The sequence below is a fragment of the Macaca mulatta genome, chromosome 3 (assembly GCF_049350105.2).
Source record: "Macaca mulatta isolate MMU2019108-1 chromosome 3, T2T-MMU8v2.0, whole genome shotgun sequence".
Classification (NCBI taxonomy): Eukaryota; Metazoa; Chordata; class Mammalia; order Primates; family Cercopithecidae; genus Macaca; species Macaca mulatta.
The window spans coordinates 20,978,794-20,998,319 of record NC_133408.1 but is presented as its reverse complement, the minus strand read 5'-3'; the positions used below and the strand labels follow the sequence as shown (position 1 = coordinate 20,998,319).

At 39.1% G+C, this 19,526-nt stretch overlaps 1 protein-coding gene and 1 pseudogene across 7 annotated transcripts in view; both read right to left on the bottom strand.

Moving 5' to 3' along the window:
* The window catches only part of CYYR1 (cysteine and tyrosine rich 1), a 106,303-nt gene that overhangs the window by 39,605 nt on the left and 47,172 nt on the right, over positions 1 to 19,526 (bottom strand). The window lies entirely within an intron of this gene.
* LOC114676829 (small integral membrane protein 26 pseudogene) lies at positions 17,248 to 17,868 on the bottom strand (annotated as a pseudogene). The gene has a single exon (XR_013414948.1). The product of XR_013414948.1 is annotated as a small integral membrane protein 26 pseudogene (transcript).

Sequence of the window (19,526 nt, the reverse complement as noted above, 5' to 3'; positions counted from 1 at the left end):
CTCCCCGCTCCCATGATAGGCCCCAGTGTATGATGTTCCCCTTCCCGAGTCCAAGTGATCTCATTGTTCAGTTCCCACCTATGAGTGAGAACATGTGGTGTTTGGTTTTCTGTTCTTGCGATAGTTTGCTGAGAATGATGGTTTCCAGCTACATGCATGTCCCTACAAAGGACACAAACTTATCCTTTTTTATGGCTGCATAGTATTGCATGGTGTATATGTGCCACATTTTCTTAATCCAGTCTGTCACTGATGGACATTTGGGTTGATTCCAAGTCTTTGCTATTGTGAATAGTGCCGCAATAAACATACGTGTGCATGTGTCTTTATAGCAGCATGATTTATAATCCTTTGGGTATATACCCAGTAATGGGATGGCTGGGTCATATGGTACTTCTAGTTCTAGATCCTTGAGGAATTGCCATACTGTTTTCCATAATGTTTGAACTAGTTTACAATCCCACCAACAGTGTAAAAGTGTTCCTATTTCTCCACATCCTCTCCAGCACCTGTTGTTTCCTGACTTTTTAATGATTGCCATTCTAACTGGTGTGAGATGGTATCTCATTGTGGTTTTGATTTGCATTTCTCTGATGGCCAGTGATGATGAGCATATTTTCATGTGTCTGTTGGCTGTATGAATGTCTTCTTTTGAGAAATGTCTGTTCATATCCTTTGCCCACTTTTTGATGGGGTTGTTTGTTTTTTTCTTGTAAATTTGTTTGAGTTCTTTGTAGGTTCTGGATATTAGCCCTTTGTCAGAATTGTAGAGTGCAAAAATTTTCTCCCATTCTGTAGGTTGCCTGTTCACTCTGATGGTAGTTTCTTTTGCTGTGCAGAAGCTCTTTAGTTTAATGAGATCCCATTTGTCAATTTTGGCTTTTGTTGCCGTTGCTTTTGGTGTTTTAGACATGAAGTCCTTGCCCATGCCTATGTCCTGAATGGTATTACCTAGGTTTTCTTCTAGGGTTTTTATGGTATTAGGTCTAACATTTAAGTCTCTAATCCATCTTGAATTAATTTTCGTATAAGGAGTAAGGAAAGGATCCAGTTTCAGCTTTCTACTTATGGCTAGCCAATTTTCCCAGCACCATTTATTAATCTCCTTAAGCTGATAAGAAACTTCAGCAAAGTCTCAGGATACAAAATTAATGTGCAAAAATCACAAGCATTCTTATACAACAGTAACAGACAAACAGAGAGCCAAATCAGGAATGAACTTCCATTCACAATTGCTTCAAAGAGAATCAAATACCTAGGAATCCAACTTACAAGGGATGTAAAGGACCTCTTCAAGGAGAACTACAAACCACTGCTCAGTGAAATAAAAGAGGACACAAACGAATGGAAGAACATACCATGCTCATGGATAGGAAGAATCAATATCATGAAAATGGCCATACTGCCCAAGGTAATTTTTAGATTCAATGCCATCTCCATCAAGCTACCAATGAGTTTCTTCACAGAATTGGAAAAAACTGCTTTAAAGTTCATATGGAACCAAAAAAGAGCCCGCATTGCCAAGACAATCCTAAGTCAAAAGAACAAAGCTGGAGGCATCACGCTACCTGACTTCAAACTATACTACAAGGCTACAGTAACCAAAACAGCATGGTACTGGTAACAAAACAGAGATATAGACCAATGGAACAGAACAGAGTCCTCAGAAATAATACCACACATCTACAGCCATCTGATCTTTGACAAACCTGAGAAAAACAAGAAATGGGGAAAGGATTCCCTATTTAATAAATGGTGCTGGGAAAATTGGCTTATTCATTCTTTCTATTGTTTTGTACCCATTAACCATCCTCACCTTCATCTGATTCCCCGACTACCCTTCCCAGCCTCTGGTAACCACCCTTCTACTTTCTATGTCCATGAGTTCAATTGATTTGATTTTAGATCCCACAAAAAGTGAGAATATGCTAAGTTTGTCTTTCTGTGCCTGGCTTATTTCACTGAACATAATGATCTCCAGTTCCATTCACGTCCCCGAATACAAATTAATACATGGTAGAAGCTGTGTTCTGTTGAAGAAGTTAGGAACATATTCAGGCTATATTTTGCATTTTTGAAAGATGGTTAAAATACTTTTAAAATGTTTATGCTGAAAGGAGAAAGTTCTGTGAACTAGAAAATTTGTATGAATTTAAACATAACTCAGAGATGAAATCTGAAAGAAAACAAGGCCCCTCTTTGCTCAATTTTATTGTTTTGATGCTGTTAATCACACTTGATGCCTCATGGTCACCAAAGTAAAGTAAATTATTTTGAATTAACATTCCCTCCAAAACTTGTTATCCCCAAGCATGCAAAAAGTAAAAAGCAATAAAAGCCCAAGTTGCAAAGAAAGATGTGCTTCTACAAGAGAATTTGGAGGCTGCTGGAAGATGGTGCAGTCCAGAGAGCTTAAGATTGAGCTCTGATAACAGACAGACCTAAATTTCTGCCACATTTCACAATGTGGCTGTGCATTGGCTGCTCAATCTTGCTAAGCTTCAATATTTTTGTGTAAGAAAAATAATACGTATTTATTGTACCTAAAGGTTGTTAAGAGAATTAAATAAGTGTGTGTATATAACCAGAGTGCCTGGAACATTAAATGCTTAATGCACATTAGCTATTACCCTTATCATTATTATCAAGTTAAATTAAGCCAATATAATCATAAAGTTGGAGACTGAGTTTATGAGGGCAGTGGCAGAGCCACATAGCTAATCATGAGCTGCTGTTTAACAAAATGAAAGGAAGTTACTGTTTACATAACACCAGAGAAAGAGGACATTTTGGAGAAACTAGGTTAATATAAAAAAACAAAAAAGGTTTTTAATGCTTTTCGTAAGTGTGAGAGAAGAAATTGAGATAACATGGCATTAAGGAACTATTTAGTCTTGGGAGATACATAAAATCAAGGTACTGCCCCACTTTTGCCCTTTTTCTGCTTTGTTAATCCTTTATTGAGATATAATTCACAGCAGTACAATATATACATATTAAATATGCTACATGATGAATTTTATGATTTTATGTATATGCCCATGGAACTATGACCACACCAACATATAGCATGCATCCAGCATCTCAATAGGCCCCTGGTGCCCATTACAGTCAATTGACCACCCATTTCCCAAAGGTAATCACTCTTCTGTTGATGATAGGAAGGTTTGGATTTCCCTCTTAATCTAGAAAAGGGGCCTTTGAGAAATTTGATGTCCTCTTTCTTTTCCCTAGCTAGACTTTAATTCTCACCCATTAATTTTACTTTAATTCTAGGTCATCATGCCTCTAGCCTACAGTCATGCTCTCATCGACATGCCCCTGCTTACTTTATCTGCACTGTGATGTTCTTCTGACATGTAGGGGGTTTTCTCTTCACTATTATGTTAATGAAGTTTCATTGCACTTTTGGATCCATGAATCCCATAAATACTATTATTTTTGACTGTCATTGTATTGTGTTTTCTAAAGCATCCTGGGCCAAGGCTAAGTAAGGAGACACAGGAGCTTTAAGGAGACCTGAAGGTGAACTCTAGGGGCAGCTACACTCTCAAACTCAACTTCCCTGAAGAAGGTTTTCTGGTTCTAGTCTCAGTGTCAAATCATGATGCAACAGCAGAGTGAACTCAGTGTTTTTGGTATGAAGAAGATCTCCATGTGTTACCATCATCAACATCTCCTGTGCTGTTAATCTTACCCTGGATACCTGACCCAGGTGCCCATGCTGTGAATTCTTTCACTGTAGGAAAGAGAAACAGGTACAAAAGATGCACAGACCTCTCATGGGGGTCCCTGGTCAATCGAGGTGGGTGCCCACTTGCTAAAATGACCCTGACCCCTCATTTGGCCACTTGACCACTGGTAACCCTAAAGGCAAATGAAGCCCTTAGGGACCAGAAACACAGGATCCCTGGTTTAAAAAGCTGATCACAGAGAAAGTAGAAAAATCCATAATATCATCCTTTTCATAGCAGTACTTATAAGCTTTGAGCTTGTATTTTTCCACACTGCATGGAAATACCAACAGTGTAATAACGCAACTTCGAAAAAATCAAATAGTAGCTACGAAAGCCCTCAGCCCACAGGTTGCTGTGATTTTCACTTGAGTATGTTCAAGGGTTCATTTTATTTTTGACTTTAAAATTCACACTCAATTTTGACACATGAGACATATGTCTCAGCTCCTTACAGTAACAATCCTGTAAAAACAGATGACTCAGCCACCAGTTACAACAGCATATTATTGCAGTATTCAACAAAACATGCCTTATGCTGACTACAGAGAGGTTTCAAGTTGATGAGGCAAAAACAGCAATGTCCCATCTCAGAACATATGCTATACTATAGTAAGGAAAAAAGAGCCAAATATAAATACTAAACAATGTTGCATTGCTGAAATGTAATCCCTTTAAAACATTAGATGTCTTTACATTTCTCATTATTCTATTATTAATTTTAGAATATGCTCTCTTTAATGCAATCTATCTTTACACAAATTTTAAAATTCAGATTTCCAGATGAACCAAGAAACCAGGGGCTGATTTTTCTCAATGGGTTTCTCTTTTATACTCATAGCATCTGGTGATGTCAGCATTAAGAAGAAAGGCAATTATTTAATAGCAATAGCTGTGAGCCAAAGAAGAATTACAAAGATAAATCAATCTGGGGTGATAAAATGCCGAAAAAGAGGCAGCCACTTCAAGTAAAAACAAGCTCAATATTAAAATACTGTTTTATTTTCAAGTTACCCAACAAACTGCTGAAAGAAATTACATTTTCCCTCATGAAGGAAATGATAATAAATGCCATTTTCTACCCACTGGGCATCACAGGATGGGTGTTGAGATACAGACATGAAATCCTCCCAATTATGGTAATACCAGGCATTGGAGCCAGAATGGTATTTAGAGTTATTAATTCATTCAACACATATGAACACCTATTATGTATGTGCCTTTGTTTTGGGGGTGTGACATATAGAGAGTTGTCTTGTGGAGATGACAGATGTAAGCTCAAAGTCACCACTGAAATAAAGTTACCTATGAGGGATCTTGAAGGTGAGGTCAAGGGAGACTATAAATGACAATGTATAAACAGAGGCTGAAAGCAAGAGAAAGTTGCCAGTTAGACAAGGCAAGAAAATATCCCATGAGAGGGCATGGCATTTGCAAAGTCACAGATGTGTGAAATCGCTTAGGATGCTTGGAAAACAACAAGCAGCTCTGTGTGGCTGCAGCAAATGTTGTAATACATAAGTGGCAAGGGTTGTTGCTAAAAATGCAGGCGGGAACTTGATTATGAGGGGTCTTTAAGCCCAAAGAGTTTAGCACATTCTTGCGGAAAGAGGAGTGACACAACCAGAAGGCCAGAGAGACCTGTGAGGTTTGTTCTAGCAATTCGCAAGAAAGGGAATAAGGACTAGATTTGAGGCTGGGTTGGCTTGTGGGAAAGCTGAATTTGAGGGGGTATGTAAAAGAAAAAGCTTTTAGAAATGGTTACCAATCTCTGGGGTTTCTGACTTAAGCTATTGTGGTAATGGGAGCTTTCTGAATGGAGTAAAGGAATACAATGGGCACAAGTTCTGGAATAGGTAGATAGGGATGAAGAATGACTTCACTTTTTGGAGATGCTGAGTGAAAGCTGTCTTTTGGGTACTGAAGTGGAAATGACAAAGTAAATAGTTTGTAAGATCAACACATTCATTCTATCATCACTTAGGACACTCCAAGTGATGGTTTCATATGCTATGAAATTACATCCAACTATTTTTGATGATTTACTATGGAGATTCTGGAGAATAAAGATCCTTGCAGGGATCCATTTCATAACTTTATGGCGAGTGTTTCAAATCAGAGGATTGCAGCTTAAGGTATTAAGAAACTTAGATAGAAGCCTGATTATCATCAACATAATGTGCACTGTGAACTAAGACCACTAGCATTGGTTTACTGAGGATTAGCCCATGTATCAGAATAACACATGATCGAATCCACATTATATTGCAACACCCTCCATTGTAAATAGCTGTTCAATGCCATAAATCTGCTTTTAGAAAACGGTCCTCTAAAAATAGAAATCAAACCATATTGCTACACTGCACCACACTCAAAGGCTTCTGATTTCACTCAGAGTAAAAGGCAAAGTCCTTACAATAACCTCCATGATATGCCTTGTTCTCCTTGTCTCTCTAACCTCATTGCTCTTTACATTCCTTCCTCTCAGTCACTGTATTCAGCTATACTGACCTCTTGGCCGCTCCTAAAACATCAAATGCTTGACAATTCCCTTTTTCCTAGAATGTATTTCTTGCAGATGTCCATATGGTGTTAAGTCATTGGTCAAATGTTACATTTTATGTGAGTTCTTTCTTGACCACTGATTTAAAATTGTGGCACCTAAACCTTAATAACTTCCTATCCCTTTTTACTATTTTATTTTCTCCACAGCACCAAAGATCCGTTTTTGCATTTCCTTTAACATCTTAACTGGAAATGATATATTAGGAGATAATAATAGTATAATACTGATAGTAGCTGTAGAAAGGATGTGGATGAGTTTTACTAGAATAAGCTGAGATTATGCTGCAGTGACAAGTGACCCTCAGATCTCAGTGGCTTTACTGAAAAAGTTTATTTCTTCCTAATCAAAGCCTGCTTAAGTCAGATGACTCTCCAGGGTAGCTCTCCTCTATGCAGTGACTCAGTGATCCAGGATTTTGCATCCTATAGCTCCACCATCTCAATCTTTTTTTTTTTTTTTTTTTTTGAGACGGAGTCTCGCTCTGTCGCCCGGGCTGGAGTGCAGTGGCCGGATCTCAGCTCACTGCAAGCTCCGCCTCCCGGGTTCACGCCATTCTCCTGCCTCAGCCTCCCGAGTAGCTGGGACTACAGGCGCCCGCCACCTCGCCCAGCTAGTTTTTTGTATTTCTTAGTAGAGACGGGGTTTCACCGTGTTAGCCAGGATGGTCTCGATCTCCTGACCTCGTGATCCACCCGTCTCGGCCTCCCAAAGTGCTGGGATTACAGGCTTGAGCCACCGCGCCCGGCCCACCATCTCAATCTTATGGCTTCCATGTTTGCTACTGAGGATCTCATGAAGGCTTTTATCCAACTCCTTCCAGAAGTGACACAGCTCATTCCTGCTCATAGCCTACTGGTCAGAGCTAGTACCATGATTCCACCCAACTAGGGTTTAGGGCTGACTGGGAAGTATGTTCTTCTAAGTGCTCTGGAAGGAGAGGAGACCTGGCTATTGGTGAGCACTCCTCAGTTTGATACAGCAACCAACTCTGGAATGATCTTCTTAAGATGCAGTGTGATGCAATGTAGGGAGCACAGAATAGGATTCAGCAGGGCTGGATGTAAGATCTCATTGAACCAGTCACTATTCACATGGCTTCAATTTAGGTATCTGCTCTGGAACTCTATTTTCAAACTCATGAAATGGGGGAAAATACTTATCCTGCTTATATCAGAAAGGTTTGTAAGTCCCGAATGTAAAAGTTTGTAAACAGAATTTCCAAATGTAGGCAACCGTTCAAATGCCAGTACATGAATAATGCAGTACGGAGCATAGAAAACCTGCCCAGATAAGATAAAATGAATTACATTCCTATTTTACATCAATATTTATAAAGTTATCTCATTGTTAGAGCCATAGAGAATGGTATCATTTCCAGACCTGCTGGCTTAACAGCTGTGATACTTAGCCAGTGAAGTAGGGAGCTGTTTATGTATCAGCGTTGGTTTATTTTCTATGTATGGAGCATGAAGAAAATGCCAAAGAAATTCAGATATATAACAAACACTTAAGATTAGTGAAAGCAAAATTCATTCAACAGTGAATGAATCCAATACTGGTAGCTTGTGTGATATCTTCTGTTCTGTTGCTGGAGGACATTGGCTATTGTGCAACGTCGTCTATTGTTCCAGGGATTCATGTGTACTTAGCACAAGGTATGATACTGACAAAATATCAGCTATTTGAAAAATCTCATTAGAATGTATTTAAAGATATATTAAAATCTTTTGATAACATTAGATTTTATATATTTGAGTACTGAGTACATCTGTTGTCAGACTTCAAAAAGATACTGAATTTATATATAATAATTTTGTTAGTCACTTCAAGTTTGTTACAGATGGTAAAATATTAACGTTAATAATGATATCCTATAGTGTTATCTATTCAAAGAAGTATCATAAAAAATCTAATCTTTTAAATACATTTAATACAAAATACTCAAATATGTGGATTTTTCTATGATTTTACTAGTGATTTGGGTCTTCTAGAATTCCTCAGCAGACTTTTACAACATTAGGGTAAAAGGAATCCAAATTATCTGTTTCAATTCCCTGCCAAATGAACACATTATCCGTATGGGGAATTTCTTGCTAACTGACGTTATTGTGGCATGCCATTTATTATCTGTGAGAAAGTTTACCCTTTGTGTGTATCCATTTGTGATAGATAAGTATTTCATATAGTAAGCAGATATTTGCCTCAGTAGAAACTTCACCCATTATGATTGGAAGATGTTTCTTGCTGCTCATGTATGTATTGTACACACATGCTAAATATTAGTAACATCTTTACAGTCATTTAAAAATAACACATTCAAAGACTAAAGTATTAAAGATGATAAACCAGTTAGTACTCTAGTAGCAAACACATAAAAATCCAGATGATAATTTCCTAATTGAATCTTGTCATGGAATTTTCCTGCCTAGTCATTGGCCCACATAGCTCTACTGTGATGAACAAAAGAACATGGATCCAATAAGGCCAGACGCAAATAGATACCCATAGTCACATGCTGGAATGCAGACAGCATATCAACAATGAGATAAAGCTTTGTACAACAGAAGTTCACTGAATCAATATTCTGAAACATTCCCAAGTTGCTGGCTTTTAAAATGGAGGGTAACAGAAAGCACAATGAATTTTCTAAGATGTTTCATATGATCTTGTGATAAAAAGAGGAGCAAGTTATTGCAAAGTGAAGGCTTCTTTGTTTTATTTTGCTGACAATTTATACTACTGCCTCCACTCAAGGGTTTGAGTTTCTTCCCCTTTTCCCCCTCAAAGATTATAACCTTGAGAATGATTGCTTTTCTCCTTTTATTCTTTTAAGACACGTCTGCCATTCACTTTCATAAAAGACATCCTGCAAGCGGGTCACGGTGCCAGGTTGATGGTACATTGTGTAGACAATTTGGAGGAAAAAGTATAGAAAAATAGCTGTATTTAAATAGAAAGCCTAGCTCAAATGTCACTTTCTACATGACAGTTCAGAAATACGTCAACAATATCACACACTCTCTCTCTCTCTCTTTCTCTCTCTCTCGCTCTCTGTCTCTCTCTCTCTCTACTTGAACTACGGCAGTACCATCAGAATGGGATTCCCTTTTTACATCTCTCTTCCCTCTTGTCTATTTCTTATACAGACAAAACTGCATCATGCTGGTCTTTAACAAACACCATCAATGTGTCTCACAACTTAGTATCATTTACACTGAGTCTTTTTTTTTTTCTTTTTCTTTTTTCTTTTTGAGACAGAGTCTTACTCTGTCACTCAGGCTGGAGTGCAATGGTGCGATCTTGGCTCACTGCAACCTCCATCTCCAGGGTCCAGGTGATTCTCCTGCCTCAGCCTCCCAAGTAGCTGGGATTACAGGTGCATGCCACCATGCCTGGCTAATTTTTTGGTACTTTTAGTAGAAATGGGGTTTCACTGTGTTGGCCTGGCTGATCTTGAACTTCTGATCTCAAGTGATCCACCTGCCTTGGCCTCTCAAAGTGCTGGGATTACAGGCGTGAGCCACCACGCCCAGCCCACACTGAGTCTTTATCAGGTGTCAGCACACTACATCCTGGGGGCCAGGTCTGGTCTGCCGCCTGTTTGTGTATGACCTGTTAGCTAAGAACATTCTGTTTTTACATTCTTAAGTGACTTAAAAAGTGAAAAGAGTAACATTTTGTGAAATTCAAATTTCAGTGTCTATAAATAAAATTTTATTGGGCTACATCCAAATTCATGTGTTTACGCATTGTCTATAACTTTTTTGGCCCTCCAAAGGCAGAGTTGAGTAGTTGCAACATAGACCACGTGGCCTGCAAAGCCTAAAATATTTACTCTCAGGCTAGATAAAACAGAAAAGGTTTGCCAACCCCTAATGCATATGAATGGGACCCCTGGAGTTGGCCGTGCATAGCCTGTGTGGCTGTATACTATAGTCCTGGTCTGGAATAGTCATCATAGTAAGTGCTTTTCTCCTAGCCAGGCATTTAACATTTTTCACAATCTGGATGCAGAACAGATTCTCTCCAGCTCCCCCACCTACTACTTATTCTTCCCTTGGTATCATTTAGCTACCTCTGTGTCTTTGTTCATATTGCTTCCCTGTCCTAGCCATGTCTTTTCGTTTATCTGTCCGTTGATATCTATCATTGAAAGCCTAGCTCCAATGTTGCTTTCACCATGGCAGTTCAACAATGTGATTGAAATCTTGCTTCTGTGAATTCACAGGGTGCTTTGTACTTCCCTGACACACCTACCATATTCTGCCTTGCACGGCCCTTAGTCTTGCACTCATTTCATATTGCCTACTATATTATATGATCCTTAAGTCTAAGAACTGGGCTTGGTCATCTTTGTACCTTTAAGAATGCTGCAGACGTGGGCAGGCCTGGCACAGATCCCTGGAGGCTGAGACTAGGACCAGGAGCCATGCCAACCCTCAATACACACACAGTCACTTCCTTAGTTGCAGGGTCCAGGGGAAATTCCAGTGGTGTGGCAAAAGATCCAAGTTAGTGCTCCCACAAAGCTGCTGTGGGGAGAGGTGGCTCAGTTCCATAAAAAGCAAGTGGTTTGCAAGATACAAGCCCAGGACCCAATCCAGAAGTAGGCAATACTGTGGAGACTAGTCAGACCCTAAATATCAGTGAAGTTCATCAGTAACAAAAACCTATTGACCAGACCAAGTTCCAGGGCAGCGCAGCCAGTAAGAAAAGGGGATAAAATGGGAGTTGTGGAGTTTAGCAAGGAGAGGACAGAGGTTTGGTCTTAGAAAGACCAGGGCTCTAAAAGGGTGACTGGGCAAAAGTCCAAAGAGGAAAAACACCAGGCCCAAGGTAAGAGAGAAACTACTATACAGAGGATGACCTGAGTTGAGTCCCAGACGTTGGGTGGGGGCTCCAGAAATTATTCTCGCTTACGTTTAGATGTAATCCTAGGGTCTGCAGAATAGAGAAAATGATCGCTCTCATTTGGTTTGTTTGACCCCCCTCCAAATCTCATGTTGAAATTTGATCCCCAGTGTCAGAGGTGGAGCCTAATGGGAGGTGTTTTGGTTGTGGGGGAAGATGGTTCAGGAATGCCTTGGTACTCACAGTAATTCGTTTTTACTCTGTTAGTTCTCCCAAGACCTGGTTGTCAAAAAGAGCCTTGCACCTTCCCTGTGCTTGCTTTCTCTATCACCATGTGATCTCTGTACATACCAGCTCCTTTCTGCCTTCCACTGTAAATGGAAGCAGCCAGAGGCCCTCATCAGAAACAGATGCTGGTGTCATGTTTCTTTTATCGCCTGCAGAACCGTGAGTCGAATAAACCTATTTTCTTTATAAATTACTCAGCCTCAGCTATTCCTTTAGAGCAACACAAAAGTGGCCCTAGTTTCCTAGTGTAGGGAGACAATAGACTGGAGGAAGAGACAGAGTGTATAAAAAAGGGCCAGAGTGAGAGGGAACTAACTTATTTGAGCACTAACCACGTGTCAGGTCATGTAATAAGGCTTTTACTCACAGTATCTCACTTAATGTGCACAGTAACTCTGCAAGGAAGCAGCATTATGCCCATTTAACCGATGAGAAAATTGAGGCTTAGACTAAGCAGTTGATGGGCATGAGATCTGAAGGCAGGCCTAAGTGAACCCAAACCAATTCCTCCACATGTTCCCCACCACTATATCACACTTCTTCAATAAATATTTATTAAATGAATAATGAAGATAGAAAAATTATAACTGGACATGTTTTTCACAACTCAATGTGGTATGCATGATAGTACTAATCTTTTTTCCCCATGTTTTCTCTAGTTTTTCCTTGTAAGTTAAAGAGCTTTTGTCTCTTTTATCACTGGTTCAGTGAACTAATAACTCTTGCATACTCTGTGTCCTATGTGCCAAGAGGCACGTTAAGTAATCTAAGAACATACCGGTTGCCCTAGGGAATTGCTTTGGATCTCTGGCCTTCAGTGCCTTCCACACACTAGTCCAAACTTCCTTTCCAGGGTTATTTTATTTTGTTCAGCCCTCTTAGATCACTTACTGTTTTCCAATCAACTCTTGTACACCTTGTCTCCTCCATATTAAATGCTACTCCTTCAGTAAAATCCACCCTGATCTCCTTTTCTTTCTTTTCCTTTCCTTTTCTTTTCCTTCCTTTTTTTTTTTTTTTTTTTTTTTGCTTTGTTTTGTTTTGTTTTGGTTTTGTTTTTTTGAGAGGGTCTCACTTTGTCACCCAGGCTGGAGTGCAGTTGCACAATCTTGGCTCACTGCAGCCTCAACCACTGGCGTTCAAGTGATCCTCCTGCCTCAGCTCCCCAGGTAGCTGGAAACTATAGGAACACACCATCATGCCCGGCTAATTTTTTGTATTTTTTTGTAGACATGGAGTTTTGTTATGTTGCCCAGGCTGGTCCTGAACTCCTGAGTTCAAGTGATCCACCCGTGTCGGTCTCCCTGATCTCTTTATTCACAACTGATCCCTTTCTCCCCAACCCGTGGAGCATTTATATGATTCTATGCTTGCTCTGAAGTAATACTAAGAACTCCAATAACTCTAGTATAAATCTCCAAAAGAGTTTGCACTTATCCTTTTTCTCCCACAATGCTTATAGCGTCATTCACACAAAAGACATGCTTAAAATATGTTTTAAGTACTAAAAAAAGGCGTAAGTGAAATTTCACTTTCTTAGGCTCCTTCATATGGTCAATTTTTTCCCTCAGAAGTTTGTTTCCACACTAGCCCTCCCCACCTTTTTTGACTTGGTTCTTTCCAGTTCATGCAATTCTTTCTGGTCCCTGAAATTCTACAGAATGAAGCAGTTGTATGAAATGTAAGAAGCTGCCATATTTAAGGTGAACTCTGGCTTTTTGCTTTATACCACTTGCAAAGCCAATGTGAGTACCCAAGTCTAAAAATACTTTTCACTGCCAATCATATGTACAGAGTAGGCTTTTTGCTGTATAATCTGATTGCCAGTATTTAATGAAAAATACTGATTGCATCCTAGGACCATGCATCCTTCCAAGAAGTTCTATTTAAATCACTGTATAATTTCTTTTACTATGTAATTTGCATTGTGACAGTTTGATAGTTTATAAGGGCCCTTTGAAAGCGAACTTGAACTGTAGGGCAAAATGTATTTAGCACATTTTAAAAGCACATTAAAAAAGACTTGTCATTTGATAAATATTAATGCATTTATTAATAGATGACCAATGGCTGCTAAATTGTGAAAAAAGTTTGAGATTTCAGTGACTACAAGCAAATCCACTGCTATTAAAGTTAAAAGTCTGAAATACATTCTTCTGAAAGTTGCACTTTAAAAATATTGATTGCAGAATATCAAGCTGAACGATTCTGTTACATGACAAGTTCTCTAATTTTGATAAGTTTACAGAGATCTCCCAAAATATAATCAATTTTTAATTGTCTGTTTAAATAGGCAATAGTATCTGCACATATTATGTATGATAATGGTCAAACTCAAGATTCACTTATATTGGCCTCTAGAATGTTTGATATATTTTAAGGAATGTATGATAATTGATTTGCTTCAAAATCCTTTGCTTAACTGAATATTAAAATTCAACTATAAGCTAGCAAGTAATGAAAGGATTCTAGGGAATAATAAAAGCAATGTTTAGCCAGGATTTAAGAATTCACTAGGATAATCTATCCAATTAAAATTTTGACTATAATCAAGGTTAAAAATAACGTACCTATCAATAAAGTGAGTTACTGTGAAAGAAATAGAGCAGCTCTATAGTAGGATTAGTCAAGCCCGTCCTTCTACAATCCATTGTTTACTTCATATTATTAGACAGTTTTAATATGGTATTACTTCTAATCTTTCAAGTATCTTGTCAGATAAATCTAATTATTTCCAAGAAGTGGCTTGCAACTGAAAGAAAAATGTAGCAGAAAACTTATTTATCTATCGAGCTATATTTAGTTTGTAAAAAAAAAAAAAAAAATCCTCCTTTTTCTTCTGTCGAAAAGAGGACTCAGATGGGGAATGGGGTACATTAAAACTTCCTGGAATGGGGAGGAGTATTCCAAAATTCAAGAGAGCCTAGACGATTCTTTTTTGGAGACAGAGTCTTGCTTTGTTGCCCAGGCTGTAGTGCAGTGGCATGGTCTCGGCTCGCTGCAACCTCCATCTCCTGGATTCAAGCGATTTTCCTGCCTCAGCCTCCTGAGTAGCTGGGATTACAGGCACACACCACCATGCCTGGCTAATTTTTGTATTTTTAGTAGAGACAGAGTTTCACCATGTTGCCCAGGCTGGTCTCGAACTCCTGAGTTCAGGCTATCCTCCCACCTCCGCTTCCCAAAGTGCTAGGATTACAGGCGTGAGACCGCACCCAGCCCCAGACAATTCTTTATTAAACCTATAAGAGATGCCGGAAGATTTCCACACAGGAACATACAGGTATTTCTTGGGGGACCTCAGCGCTTGTCTGTGACTTGAAGGCTTATCAGTGTTCCTCTCACCTGACCCTGAGGTCTTCACCCACAATATCAACGAACCTTTGTGTCTCAGCACTCACACGGATTTACGGAACATGTCTCATGTTGAAGAGGTTGGGTTGTTAAGAAAGGACAGATTTCAAACTTGGCTGCTATCACTCCCTGAGGATTTGGGAAGGCAATGCAGAGACAGTGTCTTGGTTATGAAAGTAGAATTCAGCAGCTATGTGTATGTGACCACCTGAATTTCCAAACTTAGACCACTGACGTGGTTGTCTAAGACACTAACATCTTTGCCCTCTGTGTTCCGGTTTGAACGTTTGTTCCACAACTCATGTTGAAATTTAATTGGCAATATAATGGTATTGGGAGGTTGGAGCTGTAAGAGATGAGGAGGTCATGAAGGTCCTGCTCTGATGAATGAATTAAAGCTATTATCCCAGGTGTGGATTAGTTATTGCAGCAGTGAGCTCTTGATAAAAGGATGAGTTTGACCTGATTTCTCTCTCTGTCTCGTGTGCTCACTTCTGCCTCCTGCCTTCTGCCACAGGATGACCCTTGCCAGATGTTGGCGTCATGCTCTTGGACTTCCCAGCTTCCAGAATCATGAGCCAAATGAACCTCTTTTCTTTATAAATTACCCAGTCTGTGGCATTGTTATAGCTGCAACAGACAGACTAAGACACTGCTGCTTTAATCTCCTCATTTGTGAAATGCAAAAATTATGCTACTTTTATTGATGGTAGCTCCATCATTTATGATGCTGCCTGACCAATATCATCCTAAATAAAGCTCAGCCTTCTGACACTTAACAAATGCTTCAATTAATTTAGATCCCATTTCTTTAACAATTGACTACCTTAAGAAAGGGATGGGGCTCCGGATCAGGGTATCACTCTGACTTCTGAAATTAGGCAGTAATTTACATTTTTGGAGTATCACTGGAATCCTTACAACTTTTTTCCTGAAGTAGAATAGCTTTGGGAAAACCATCCTTGCTCCTTCCCTCAGGCCTGTTTGTGATCCATTGCAAACAATTTAATATAGTTCCTAAGGTTATAGGTGGTTTTTTGGAAGATAGTTCCAAGTCTTATACATTTTTGTATACCTAGAATGAATTAATAAGAAAATCTTAGGCTGTATAGCCAATCCATTCATTCATTTGATTCAACAAATATTTATTGAGAGCTTACTATGTGCCAAATACTATTTTAGATGTTTGGAATATATCATTAAGTAAGATAACTGTCCTTGAAGAGATTACATCCTGGAGGGGCAGGGGAACAGGCAATGCACATAATAAATAAGTATAAATATTGTCAGAAGCTATAAAATTGTACAAGGTATAAAAGAATGAGCCAGTCAGGATCAGGAGAAGGGATGTAGAAGAATTGGGAAACAAAGACTTGAAAGTGATGAAGGAGTTGGCCAAGGAGACATCTGGGTAACAGCATTCCAGACAGATGGCACGGCTAGGATAGGGACCTGAAGGGAATCTGACATACTCAAGCAGTGAAGTCAATGTGGCTGAAGGAAAGTGCATATGGGAAAAATGGCAGGACATGAGGTCAGAGGTTAAGGGGCCAGATCATGGAGTAACTTGTAGGCCATTTAAGACTTTGGCTCTTACTCTGTGTAAAAAAGGGAAAATACTGAAGAGTTTTGAGCAGAGCAGTGGCATAATCTTACCTCATGTTTTTGAAAGAAATAACCCTAGTTGCTGGGCTGAGAACAGACTATCTAAATTGAGAATAAAGTAGGGATATTAAAAACAAGAAACAGATGCTGGTGAGGGCTGCAGAGAAATAAGAATGCTTTTACACTGTTGGTGGGGCTGTAAATTAGTTCAACCATTGTGGAAAATAGTATGGTGATTTCTCAAGGATCTAGAATGAAGGATCATTTCACCCAGCAATCCCATTACTAGGTATATACCCAAAGTAATATAAATCATTCTATTATAAAGATACATGCCCGTGTATGTTCATTGCAGCACTATTCACAATAGCAAAGACATGGAATCAACCCAAATGTCCATCAGTGATGGACTGGAAAAAGAAAATGCAGTACATATACACCATGGAATCCTATGAAGCCATAAAAAGGAATGAAATTATGTCTTTTTAAAATTTATTTCTTCTTATAAAAAAACCCAGGATGTGTGTGTGTGTATGTATATGTATGTATGTGTATATATATATATATATATATATATATATATATATATGCAGAAAGCGTAGGTTTGTTACACGGATATCCGTGTACCATGGTGGTTTGCTGCACCTATTGACCTATCCTCTAAGTTCCCTCCCCTCAACTCCCACCCCCCAACAGGTCCTGGTATGTGCTGTTCCCCTCTCTGTGTCCATGAGTTTTTAATGTTCAGCTCCCACTTATAAATGAGAACATGCGTTGTTTGGTTTTCTGTTCCTGTGTTAGTTTGCTGATGATGATGGCTTCCAGCTTCATCCATGTCCCTGCAAAGGACATGATCTCATTCCTTTTTTTTTTTTTTTTTTTTTTTTTAGATTCCTGCAAGAAAATATTTACTGCAGATTATTAGTGATTATGTTTTACAGCAATTTTAAATACATACACTTTTCACAAACACAATGGGAATCGAGGCAACTATCAAATTTAAATGTTGAACCAAGTCCTGGTTTTCAGAATTCAGCAGCCAGTCATGGTTCTGCACCAGGGCCACCAGTCCACGATTTCCAATACTTGAGGATCTTTTCTGTAATTGGAACAAAATCTTCTTTATATATGATAACTGTTTCCACATAAAATCCTTTTGGGTGTTCAGATACTTCACTGGGTGTTTCAGTTGTTAAGCCATCCTTTCGGTCTGATGACTTCGCCATTGTCCGGTTGTAGTAAAACAGTGAGCCCAACACAGACCAGGCGCCGATCCCGTAGACTACCGACATCCGCCGGTACCAGGCCGTGAACTCTTTTATACATGGGTACGCCGGCGAGTGCCTCGATTCTCGCAGGCCCACGGCGGAGGCTCGACTTCCGGTGAGGGAATCGCTGCCATCCCTGCCGCCGGAACCCGATCTCATGCCTTTTTATGGCTGCATAGTATTCCATGGTGTATATGGACCACATTTTCTTTATCCAGCCTATCATTGATGAGCATTTGGGTTGGTTCCATGTCTTTGCTATCGTAAATAGTGCTGCAATAAACATATGTGTGCATGTGTCTTTATAGTAGAATGATTCATGTTCCTTTGGGTATATACCCAGTAATAGGATTGCTGAGTGAAATGGTATTTCTGGTTCTAGATCCTTGAGGAATCACCAAACTATCTTCCACAATGTTTGAACTAATGTACATTCCCACCAACCGTGTAAAAGCCTTCCTCTTTCTCCACAGCCTCGCCAGCATTTATTGTTTCCTGATTTTTTAATAATTGCCGCTCTGACTGGCATGAGATGGTATCTCCTTGTGTTTTTGATTTGTATTTCTCTGATGACCAGTGATGTTGAGCTTTCTGCAGCCAACAAACATATGAGATCATGTCTTTTGCAGGGACATGCATGGAGCTGGAAGCCATTATTCTCAGCAAACTGATGCAGGAACAGAAAGCCAAACACTGTGTTTTCTCGCTTGTAAGTGGGAACTGAACAATGAGAACAAATGAACAAAAGGAGGGGAACAACACACACTGGGGCCTGTCAGGGGGTGCAGAGGGAGGGAGAGCATCAGGATAAATAGCTAATGCATGCAGGGCTTACTACCTAGGTGATGGGTTGATAGGTTCAGCAAACCACCATGGCACACGTTTACCTGTTTACCCATGTACAAACCTGCACATCCTGCATGTGCATCTTGAAACTTAAAATAAAATAAAATTAAAAATTTTTAAAAGAGAATAAAGTAGGAAGATGAGTTAAGAGGCAGTTGAAGTAATCCAGGTGAAACAGTTTTTAAGAGATTAAACCAGCAACCTTGGTTTCCTCATCAATTAACCTATCATGTTAACTAGCCCAGACTGATATTGCTCTATATGTATACTAAAGACATCTGGTTAAATTAAATAGCACTGCCAATCAGTTTTCACCTAGAGATATGCTCAGGTATTTTATTAGTTCTTACATTTTGTAAACAGGTGGTACACTGAATGGACATCAAATTCAATAACAAATTCCAATAAGAAACATCAGAACTAATTTACCCAAAAGGAACATTCAAATTAACATCAATCAGTATTAGCAAATAATGACCTACTTTATCTTGTACTGATCTTGACTAAGGAATGATATTTCCAGGTGTTTCTTTTAAAGAATTCATGATGCACTGCTAGTCTATTGAACTCTTGAGTATATCTCATTCCAAAGAGAATGGTCAGCAAAATATTGTTTCATTTGGGACATGCATACATACCATACATTCCAGTCCACCCACACATAGGTTACTCATGACAGGGCCTCTAGAGGCAGGACAATTAGATATCAAAGAAGAAAATGTGAAAAGACAGATAAAATATTTGCTGATGTTTCATAAAGAAAATTCAGTCCACTTCTTTAGCAGTCAAAGGTAGTATTTTCAATGTTTTTAATCTTTGGTTTGGAGTCGTACTGTCTCCTTGTTAGCTGTTTTGTCCTTCAAGAGAGGACCTGTGGTGGTATGGATTGAAAAGTTGACTCTGTCATTGCCTTACAAATGAATTCTATCTGAAGCGAAAAGTCACCAACAGTTTTACATTGATGTTGTATTGTTCATGTGGTATTCTGTCAAAACTCTGTGCCTTCTTGAACAA